This window comes from Rattus norvegicus, chromosome 3 (genome assembly GCF_021556685.1).
Source record: "Rattus norvegicus strain SHRSP/BbbUtx chromosome 3, alternate assembly SHRSP_T2T, whole genome shotgun sequence".
NCBI classification, from domain to species: Eukaryota; Metazoa; Chordata; class Mammalia; order Rodentia; family Muridae; genus Rattus; species Rattus norvegicus.
The window spans coordinates 19,988,723-20,000,576 of record NC_141536.1 but is presented as its reverse complement, the minus strand read 5'-3'; the positions used below and the strand labels follow the sequence as shown (position 1 = coordinate 20,000,576).

General features: G+C 41.3%; 3 pseudogenes; all 3 read right to left on the bottom strand.

Annotated features, from left to right (window-relative positions):
• Positions 1–359, bottom strand: LOC148006437 (elongin-B pseudogene; annotated as a pseudogene).
• A 3,592-nt stretch (positions 360–3,951) lies between these two features.
• LOC148006436 (elongin-B pseudogene) lies at positions 3,952–4,310 on the bottom strand (annotated as a pseudogene).
• Positions 4,311–7,903: 3,593 nt separating this feature from the next.
• On the bottom strand, positions 7,904–8,262 carry LOC148006435 (elongin-B pseudogene; annotated as a pseudogene).
• Between the last annotated feature and the right edge of the window lie 3,592 nt (positions 8,263–11,854).

Below are 11,854 nucleotides of genomic sequence, written 5' to 3'. Positions count from 1 at the left end.
TCACTGCACAGCTTGTTCATTGGCACTGCCTCCAGAATCCTGTGGCTTCATCACATCTGGAAGCTCCGAGGGCTGGAGAAGGGTTCAATAAGCAGCGCTTCAACTGTGTCATCTGCCCGAAAAGCCAGGCCCACTGTGGCTGGGGGCTGTGGCCTTGCTGTCTGACTGGTGAAGCCACATTCGCCCAGAGTTTTTCCATCATTGAGGAGCTGGTCGTCCTTGTACAGCCGCTGCTCCTCTGGCGGCCGCTTGATGATGCCCTCGACGATGCACTTCAGTTCGAACACCGTGCTCGACTCCTTGGCGTCCGTAAAGATGGTGGTGGTCTTGTGGCGCCGGATCATGAGAAACACATCCATGCCTGCGGCTGCTTCTGGCTCCACCCTCTGTACTCTCCTTTAGACAAACTTAAACATCTTCTATCAAGTCTAATACCAAAAACCAATTTAAAATTCAGGACATTAGCCAAAATGCATCCATCTGTTCAGCTCTCTACCCAGAGCCACAGGTGTTTAATTAACCTTCATATCTTCCACAATATATGTCTGTATCCACTCTGACCAGAGTTAAAGGTATTTATCACAACTCTCTACTTAGATAGGGAAAAATTGTTCACTAACTCCAAGTACCAAACTATGGTGAAAATCCCCACGTGTTTCAAGCAATGTCTTTGCTCTCTTCTTTGTAAAATTGAACTTATTCACCTGTTAATAAAATGGTCCTTACTAAGCAGCTTGTCTAACTAGGATTTCCACCCAGAATTCCTGTGGAGCCCACGTTAAAAGAAATATGAGTATCATGAAAGATTTTAGAAACAACGCACTTTAAAGAGCAGCTTTAAATCTCTAACTCTATGACTTGCCATTACTTGTCACACAGCAGGGAATCTACAATGTGCCAGCCCAGGGTGCTTCTCTGTTTCTTTGTTTAAATTCCTAATATTGAGATATCACATGGCTTATCATGGTGCTGACTTCCTCTTCTTCTTCTTTTTTTTTTTTTTTCCAGGGCTGGGGATGGAACCAAGGGCCTTGCATTTGCTAGGCAAGCGCTCTACCAGTGAGCTAAATCCCCAACCTGCCCGCCTCTTCTTTAGAAATGAAAACTTTCAACTCTTTGGCTTATCAGTGGACTGTTGCTCAGTGGGCCGGTTTGCCGTCTGTTTATGCAAAAGTATAAAATCTAAAAGGCTGCTGTTTTCCCCATCAAGGTTCTGCACCTCAATACCCCAAGATATCTGATGGAAATCTTAATTATCAGCCAGGAAAACATCATACCTGCTCTGCGCCATCCCATACAACACAGCCAAAGGCTTCTCTCTGAGCCTGGCAGCAATCTCTCTACCTATCAGTTTCCCAAGTCGGTTTCCCTGCCAGACCCACACATCCCAACTCTGTGGCCACAGAGACCATCTGTCCCACATTTTCTTACACTTACATCGCTACATGAAAGGACACACTGCACAACAACCTTTGTCCCAATTTATAAGATATAATTGACCCTCTAAACCTATAAAGCCCAATTTACATCCATCCCTTAAAATTATTTGTAACAACCTGTAAAGGTGCAGCAGGGAATCTTAACTTCACCCACCATATAGTCCTGCACCGGCTTCTCTCCCTCTCACCCCCATCTCTTCCCCCTTTCCCATCTGGTCTCCTCCTCTCCCTTCAACATTTTTCCCTGCCCATCCTTCCTTCTCATTCAATGACAAGCCTCCTTTTGCCTTGTAAATGTCTCACCTGTGACAACATCCCACATTTCACCATTTTGATCTAATTACAAAACTTTTCTCTCAAATACAACCTGAACACAACTATTAAAGTTTTGTAATTAAAAGCATAAAGTAAATCTAACATCAGTCCAACACTGTCAGATGAGCAGAACATTCAGTTATCCATTCCATGTTTAGAAAGTCTTAACATCCATATTGTATTTTGGCTACCTTTATACTATCTCATAAATCTCCAATGATATATAATATATATATATATATTCATGTATATGTATATATATATGTTCAGAGTTAAACAGCCTCATAAGCTATGAGCCTATAATCAGTCTTCAACCCCCTCAGAAATCTGAGAATGGCCAAGTATCTACACACATAGGAAGCCTAAAACACCTTCTAGAACTGAGAGGTTGTAGAGAGCACTCTCCACCAGCACAGTACCCTGTTAGCAACACGTGAGGGAAGACTTCAGCCTTCTGGCCCCAAATCAACTGACAGACTGTGGAAATGCAGATGAGGAAGGGCTGTTCACCCTGTCTTGGTTGGGCTTATCAGTCAACTATTCTGCATGACTTGTCCTTTTCTGGACAGTATTAGTGTGCAGATGAAACAGGCAGCTTTGTGCAGTGGCTGCCTTGCCACAAAGTATGGCATCACCTGGAGGTCGAGATGTTCAAATTCTTCATTAAATCAGGGAAAGGGAACGGTTAGGAGCAGATATGTCTCAACAAAGGATAAATAATTTTAAATCTCAAATTTTGTGGATTTCTGACGTTTTTGAAGAACATCGATCTATATAAAGTAATCTGGACTGTTGTCTCCAAATCCTAAATATTATCTTGAAAGTTTCAAGTGTCAAACTCAGAGTCATGAATTTGTTATTTGTCTCTTAAATCAGAGGTGTAATCATCTCAGATCTTTGTAATGACATCACTAGAAGGACTGACTGTAAAACTTGTACTTTTACAATTTTTCGTGAAATAAATTGTATACCAAAGCACAGATACGATGCTAGCTTAGTTACCACATGAGATTATGACTGTATAACCCTATCTACTTCCTCCCAGTTAAATAACAACCATTTCTAAATTCCTCATAAAAACCGCTTCAGAATAATCCCTTTCAGCCCCCCAAAAGTCTAGGGAACTGGGACGAAGACTCTTCTGTAGCTTCTTCAAGCTGTACATGGGCGTTGAGATATCCTTGTGGGTAGGGGGTAGGAATAATGAAGCACATGCTGTAGCATGTGTGTCCTGATTGGACCCGCCTGAAAGTCTTTGAGACCAGGAGTCCAAGTAGGCACACTTCTCATCATACAACTCTCAAGACAAACGTTTAGGATTCAGATAACTTTTTCTGTTTGATTCTCCTGAATCATTTTTTCAGAAGGTGTACCTCTATCAAATCAGATCAGTAGGACTCTGTGAGGTTTCCAGAGCCTAACCACACTTTGTAAAAGCACAAAGACAAAACATTTGTCCCAAAATACTGTGTTACTCAGTCTGTATCCAAATAGCTTGTATCTTGTACTCTTTCCCGGACTAATAATATAACCATAAAACTCAAAGGAACACCCATTATGACGATTAAATGACTTTTAACATACGAAGTAAGCTAAACATTGAGCCTGATACACTTTTGTACTCTATGATATCAGGAAATGAACCGAATAATCCGGTGGAGCCCACGTTAAGAGAATCTGAGCTTCCTGTTCTGGAATATATCAAAAGTAACAACACACCCTCGCTGGCCGTCATCAACCAGAGCTATGGCTTTTAGCGGCTAACACATAAAACACATTTAAAAACTTCTATCAATTCTAATACCAATACGCCATGTATCAAACCAGGACTTTGACTCAGGGTAGAGAGCTTTAGAGATGGACATATGTTAGGCTACAGATTTTTGTTTAACCTTAAGACAAATATCTATCTATCTATCTATCTATCTATCTATCTATCTATCTATCTATCTATCTATCTGCATCTGTTTAGCTCTTTACCCGGAGTCACAGATTTTATTGAACCTTAATTACTGCTAAGTAACATTGGATACTCTAAGTGGATCCAGGGACTAATTTTTCCCGACCTAAGTTTCAATCCATGCATGAAAATCCCCATGTGATTCTCATAATCTCTGTACTCTCCTTTTTTTTGTTTTTAGACAGCCAAATCTTTTTTTATTGGGGAGTGGGTTTCTAGGGGGTAGGCCTGGGGCCCTCACTGCACAGCTTGTTCATTGGCACTGCCTCCAGAATCCTGTGGCTTCATCACATCTGGAAGCTCCGAGGGCTGGAGAAGGGTTCAATAAGCAGCGCTTCAACTGTGTCATCTGCCCGAAAAGCCAGGCCCACTGTGGCTGGGGGCTGTGGCCTTGCTGTCTGACTGGTGAAGCCACATTCGCCCAGAGTTTTTCCATCATTGAGGAGCTGGTCGTCCTTGTACAGCCGCTGCTCCTCTGGCGGCCGCTTGATGATGCCCTCGACGATGCACTTCAGTTCGAACACCGTGCTCGACTCCTTGGCGTCCGTAAAGATGGTGGTGGTCTTGTGGCGCCGGATCATGAGAAACACATCCATGCCTGCGGCTGCTTCTGGCTCCACCCTCTGTACTCTCCTTTAGACAAACTTAAACATCTTCTATCAAGTCTAATACCAAAAACCAATTTAAAATTCAGGACATTAGCCAAAATGCATCCATCTGTTCAGCTCTCTACCCAGAGCCACAGGTGTTTAATTAACCTTCATATCTTCCACAATATATGTCTGTATCCACTCTGACCAGAGTTAAAGGTATTTATCACAACTCTCTACTTAGATAGGGAAAAATTGTTCACAAACTCCAAGTACCAAACTATGGTGAAAATCCCCACGTGTTGCAAGCAATGTCTTTGCTCTCTTCTTTGTAAAATTGAACTTATTCACCTGTTAATAAAATGGTCCTTACTAAGCAGCTTGTCTAACTAGGATTTCCACCCAGAATTCCTGTGGAGCCCACGTTAAAAGAAATATGAGTATCATGAAAGATTTTAGAAACAACGCACTTTAAAGAGCAGCTTTAAATCTCTAACTCTATGACTTGCCATTACTTGTCACACAGCAGGGAATCTACAATGTGCCAGCCCAGGGTGCTTCTCTGTTTCTTTGTTTAAATTCCTAATATTGAGATATCACATGGCTTATCATGTTGCTGACTTCCTTTTCTTCTTCTTCTTTTTTTTTTTTCCAGGGCTGGGGATGGAACCAAGGGCCTTGCATTTGCTAGGCAAGCGCTCTACCAGTGAGCTAAATCCCCAACCTGCCCGCCTCTTCTTTAGAAATGAAAACTTTCAACTCTTTGGCTTATCAGTGGACTGTTGCTCAGTGGGCCGGTTTGCCGTCTGTTTATGCAAAAGTATAAAATCTAAAAGGCTGCTGTTTTCCCCATCAAGGTTCTGCACCTCAATACCCCAAGATATCTGATGGAAATCTTAATTATCAGCCAGGAAAACATCATACCTGCTCTGCGCCATCCCATACAACACAGCCAAAGGCTTCTCTCTGAGCCTGGCAGCAATCTCTCTACCTATCAGTTTCCCAAGTCGGTTTCCCTGCCAGACGCACACATCCCAACTCTGTGGCCACAGAGACCATCTGTCCCACATTTTCTTACACTTACATCGCTACATGAAAGGACACACTGCACAACAACCTTTGTCCCAATTTATAAGATATAATTGACCCTCTAAACCTATAAAGCCCAATTTACATCCATCCCTTAAAATTATTTGTAACAACCTGTAAAGGTGCAGCAGGGAATCTTAACTTCACCCACCATATAGTCCTGCACCGGCTTCTCTCCCTCTCACCCCCATCTCTTCCCCCTTTCCCATCTGGTCTCCTCCTCTCCCTTCAACATTTTTCCCTGCCCATCCTTCCTTCTCATTCAATGACAAGCCTCCTTTTGCCTTGTAAATGTCTCACCTGTGACAACATCCCACATTTCACCATTTTGATCTAATTACAAAACTTTTCTCTCAAATACAACCTGAACACAACTATTAAAGTTTTGTAATTAAAAGCATAAAGTAAATCTAACATCCAGTCCAACACTGTCAGATGAGCAGAACATTCAGTTATCCATTCCATGTTTAGAAAGTCTTAACATCCATATTGTATTTTGGCTACCTTTATACTATCTCATAAATCTCCAATGATATATAATATATATATATATATATTCATGTATATGTATATATATATGTTCAGAGTTAAACAGCCTCATAAGCTATGAGCCTATAATCAGTCTTCAACCCCCTCAGAAATCTGAGAATGGCCAAGTATCTACACACATAGGAAGCCTAAAACACCTTCTAGAACTGAGAGGTTGTAGAGAGCACTCTCCACCAGCACAGTACCCTGTTAGCAACACGTGAGGGAAGACTTCAGCCTTCTGGCCCCAAATCAACTGACAGACTGTGGAAATGCAGATGAGGAAGGGCTGTTCACCCTGTCTTGGTTGGGCTTATCAGTCAACTATTCTGCATGACTTGTCCTTTTCTGGACAGTATTAGTGTGCAGATGAAACAGGCAGCTTTGTGCAGTGGCTGCCTTGCCACAAAGTATGGCATCACCTGGAGGTCGAGATGTTCAAATTCTTCATTAAATCAGGGAAAGGGAACGGTTAGGAGCAGATATGTCTCAACAAAGGATAAATAATTTTAAATCTCAAATTTTGTGGATTTCTGACGTTTTTGAAGAACATCGATCTATATAAAGTAATCTGGACTGTTGTCTCCAAATCCTAAATATTATCTTGAAAGTTTCAAGTGTCAAACTCAGAGTCATGAATTTGTTATTTGTCTCTTAAATCAGAGGTGTAATCATCTCAGATCTTTGTAATGACATCACTAGAAGGACTGACTGTAAAACTTGTACTTTTACAATTTTTCGTGAAATAAATTGTATACCAAAGCACAGATACGATGCTAGCTTAGTTACCACATGAGATTATGACTGTATAACCCTATCTACTTCCTCCCAGTTAAATAACAACCATTTCTAAATTCCTCATAAAAACCGCTTCAGAATAATCCCTTTCAGCCCCCCAAAAGTCTAGGGAACTGGGACGAAGACTCTTCTGTAGCTTCTTCAAGCTGTACATGGGCGTTGAGATATCCTTGTGGGTAGGGGGTAGGAATAATGAAGCACATGCTGTAGCATGTGTGTCCTGATTGGACCCGCCTGAAAGTCTTTGAGACCAGGAGTCCAAGTAGGCACACTTCTCATCATACAACTCTCAAGACAAACGTTTAGGATTCAGATAACTTTTTCTGTTTGATTCTCCTGAATCATTTTTTCAGAAGGTGTACCTCTATCAAATCAGATCAGTAGGACTCTGTGAGGTTTCCAGAGCCTAACCACACTTTGTAAAAGCACAAAGACAAAACATTTGTCCCAAAATACTGTTACTCAGTCTGTATCCAAATAGCTTGTATCTTGTACTCTTTCCTGGACTAATAATATAACCATAAAACTCAAAGGAACACCCATTATGACGATTAAATGACTTTTAACACACGAAGTAAGCTAAACATTGAGCCTGATACACTTTTGTACTCTATGATATCAGGAAATGAACTGAATAATCCGGTGGAGCCCACGTTAAGAGAATCTGAGCTTCCTGTTCTGGAATATATCAAAAGTAACAACACACCCTCGCTGGCCGTCATCAACCAGAGCTATGGCTTTTAGCGGCTAACACATAAAACACATATAAAAACTTCTATCAATTCTAATACCAATACGCCATGTATCAAACCAGGACTTTGACTCAGGGTAGAGAGCTTTAGAGATGGACATATGTTAGGCTACAGATTTTTGTTTAACCTTAAGACAAATATCTATCTATCTATCTATCTATCTATCTATCTATCTATCTATCTATCTATCTATCTGCATCTGTTTAGCTCTTTACCCGGAGTCACAGATTTTATTGAACCTTAATTACTGCTAAGTAACATTGGATACTCTAAGTGGATCCAGGGACTAATTTTTCCCGACCTAAGTTTCAATCCATGCATGAAAATCCCCATGTGATTCTCATAATCTCTGTACTCTCCTTTTTTTTGTTTTTAGACAGCCAAATCTTTTTTTATTGGGGAGTGGGTTTCTAGGGGGTAGGCCTGGGGCCCTCACTGCACAGCTTGTTCATTGGCACTGCCTCCAGAATCCTGTGGCTTCATCACATCTGGAAGCTCCGAGGGCTGGAGAAGGGTTCAATAAGCAGCGCTTCAACTGTGTCATCTGCCCGAAAAGCCAGGCCCACTGTGGCTGGGGGCTGTGGCCTTGCTGTCTGACTGGTGAAGCCACATTCGCCCAGAGTTTTTCCATCATTGAGGAGCTGGTCGTCCTTGTACAGCCGCTGCTCCTCTGGCGGCCGCTTGATGATGCCCTCGACGATGCACTTCAGTTCGAACACCGTGCTCGACTCCTTGGCGTCCGTAAAGATGGTGGTGGTCTTGTGGCGCCGGATCATGAGAAACACATCCATGCCTGCGGCTGCTTCTGGCTCCACCCTCTGTACTCTCCTTTAGACAAACTTAAACATCTTCTATCAAGTCTAATACCAAAAACCAATTTAAAATTCAGGACATTAGCCAAAATGCATCCATCTGTTCAGCTCTCTACCCAGAGCCACAGGTGTTTAATTAACCTTCATATCTTCCACAATATATGTCTGTATCCACTCTGACCAGAGTTAAAGGTATTTATCACAACTCTCTACTTAGATAGGGAAAAATTGTTCACTAACTCCAAGTACCAAACTATGGTGAAAATCCCCACGTGTTGCAAGCAATGTCTTTGCTCTCTTCTTTGTAAAATTGAACTTATTCACCTGTTAATAAAATGGTCCTTACTAAGCAGCTTGTCTAACTAGGATTTCCACCCAGAATTCCTGTGGAGCCCACGTTAAAAGAAATATGAGTATCATGAAAGATTTTAGAAACAACGCACTTTAAAGAGCAGCTTTAAATCTCTAACTCTATGACTTGCCATTACTTGTCACACAGCAGGGAATCTACAATGTGCCAGCCCAGGGTGCTTCTCTGTTTCTTTGTTTAAATTCCTAATATTGAGATATCACATGGCTTATCATGGTGCTGACTTCCTCTTCTTCTTCTTTTTTTTTTTTTTTTCCAGGGCTGGGGATGGAACCAAGGGCCTTGCATTTGCTAGGCAAGCGCTCTACCAGTGAGCTAAATCCCCAACCTGCCCGCCTCTTCTTTAGAAATGAAAACTTTCAACTCTTTGGCTTATCAGTGGACTGTTGCTCAGTGGGCCGGTTTGCCGTCTGTTTATGCAAAAGTATAAAATCTAAAAGGCTGCTGTTTTCCCCATCAAGGTTCTGCACCTCAATACCCCAAGATATCTGATGGAAATCTTAATTATCAGCCAGGAAAACATCATACCTGCTCTGCGCCATCCCATACAACACAGCCAAAGGCTTCTCTCTGAGCCTGGCAGCAATCTCTCTACCTATCAGTTTCCCAAGTCGGTTTCCCTGCCAGACCCACACATCCCAACTCTGTGGCCACAGAGACCATCTGTCCCACATTTTCTTACACTTACATCGCTACATGAAAGGACACACTGCACAACAACCTTTGTCCCAATTTATAAGATATAATTGACCCTCTAAACCTATAAAGCCCAATTTACATCCATCCCTTAAAATTATTTGTAACAACCTGTAAAGGTGCAGCAGGGAATCTTAACTTCACCCACCATATAGTCCTGCACCGGCTTCTCTCCCTCTCACCCCCATCTCTTCCCCCTTTCCCATCTGGTCTCCTCCTCTCCCTTCAACATTTTTCCCTGCCCATCCTTCCTTCTCATTCAATGACAAGCCTCCTTTTGCCTTGTAAATGTCTCACCTGTGACAACATCCCACATTTCACCATTTTGATCTAATTACAAAACTTTTCTCTCAAATACAACCTGAACACAACTATTAAAGTTTTGTAATTAAAAGCATAAAGTAAATCTAACATCCAGTCCAACACTGTCAGATGAGCAGAACATTCAGTTATCCATTCCATGTTTAGAAAGTCTTAACATCCATATTGTATTTTGGCTACCTTTATACTATCTCATAAATCTCCAATGATATATAATATATATATATTCATGTATATGTATATATATATGTTCAGAGTTGAACAGCCTCATAAGCTATGAGCCTATAATCAGTCTTCAACCCCCTCAGAAATCTGAGAATGGCCAAGTATCTACACACATAGGAAGCCTAAAACACCTTCTAGAACTGAGAGGTTGTAGAGAGCACTCTCCACCAGCACAGTACCCTGTTAGCAACACGTGAGGGAAGACTTCAGCCTTCTGGCCCCAAATCAACTGACAGACTGTGGAAATGCAGATGAGGAAGGGCTGTTCACCCTGTCTTGGTTGGGCTTATCAGTCAACTATTCTGCATGACTTGTCCTTTTCTGGACAGTATTAGTGTGCAGATGAAACAGGCAGCTTTGTGCAGTGGCTGCCTTGCCACAAAGTATGGCATCACCTGGAGGTCGAGATGTTCAAATTCTTCATTAAATCAGGGAAAGGGAACGGTTAGGAGCAGATATGTCTCAACAAAGGATAAATAATTTTAAATCTCAAATTTTGTGGATTTCTGACGTTTTTGAAGAACATCGATCTATATAAAGTAATCTGGACTGTTGTCTCCAAATCCTAAATATTATCTTGAAAGTTTCAAGTGTCAAACTCAGAGTCATGAATTTGTTATTTGTCTCTTAAATCAGAGGTGTAATCATCTCAGATCTTTGTAATGACATCACTAGAAGGACTGACTGTAAAACTTGTACTTTTACAATTTTTCGTGAAATAAATTGTATACCAAAGCACAGATACGATGCTAGCTTAGTTACCACATGAGATTATGACTGTATAACCCTATCTACTTCCTCCCAGTTAAATAACAACCATTTCTAAATTCCTCATAAAAACCGCTTCAGAATAATCCCTTTCAGCCCCCCAAAAGTCTAGGGAACTGGGACGAAGACTCTTCTGTAGCTTCTTCAAGCTGTACATGGGCGTTGAGATATCCTTGTGGGTAGGGGGTAGGAATAATGAAGCACATGCTGTAGCATGTGTGTCCTGATTGGACCCGCCTGAAAGTCTTTGAGACCAGGAGTCCAAGTAGGCACACTTCTCATCATACAACTCTCAAGACAAACGTTTAGGATTCAGATAACTTTTTCTGTTTGATTCTCCTGAATCATTTTTTCAGAAGGTGTACCTCTATCAAATCAGATCAGTAGGACTCTGTGAGGTTTCCAGAGCCTAACCACACTTTGTAAAAGCACAAAGACAAAACATTTGTCCCAAAATACTGTTACTCAGTCTGTATCCAAATAGCTTGTATCTTGTACTCTTTCCTGGACTAATAATATAACCATAAAACTCAAAGGAACACCCATTATGACGATTAAATGACTTTTAACACACGAAGTAAGCTAAACATTGAGCCTGATACACTTTTGTACTCTATGATATCAGGAAATGAACTGAATAATCCGGTGGAGCCCACGTTAAGAGAATCTGAGCTTCCTGTTCTGGAATATATCAAAAGTAACAACACACCCTCGCTGGCCGTCATCAACCAGAGCTATGGCTTTTAGCGGCTAACACATAAAACACATATAAAAACTTCTATCAATTCTAATACCAATACGCCATGTATCAAACCAGGACTTTGACTCAGGGTAGAGAGCTTTAGAGATGGACATATGTTAGGCTACAGATTTTTGTTTAACCTTAAGACAAATATCTATCTATCTATCTATCTATCTATCTATCTATCTATCTATCTATCTATCTATCTATCTGCATCTGTTTAGCTCTTTACCCGGAGTCACAGATTTTATTGAACCTTAATTACTGCTAAGTAACATTGGATACTCTAAGTGGATCCAGGGACTAATTTTTCCCGACCTAAGTTTCAATCCATGCATGAAAATCCCCATGTGATTCTCATAATCTCTGTACTCTCCTTTTTTTTGTTTTTAGACAGCCAAATCTTTTTTTATTGGGGAGTGGGTTTCTAGGGGGTAGGCCTGGGGCCC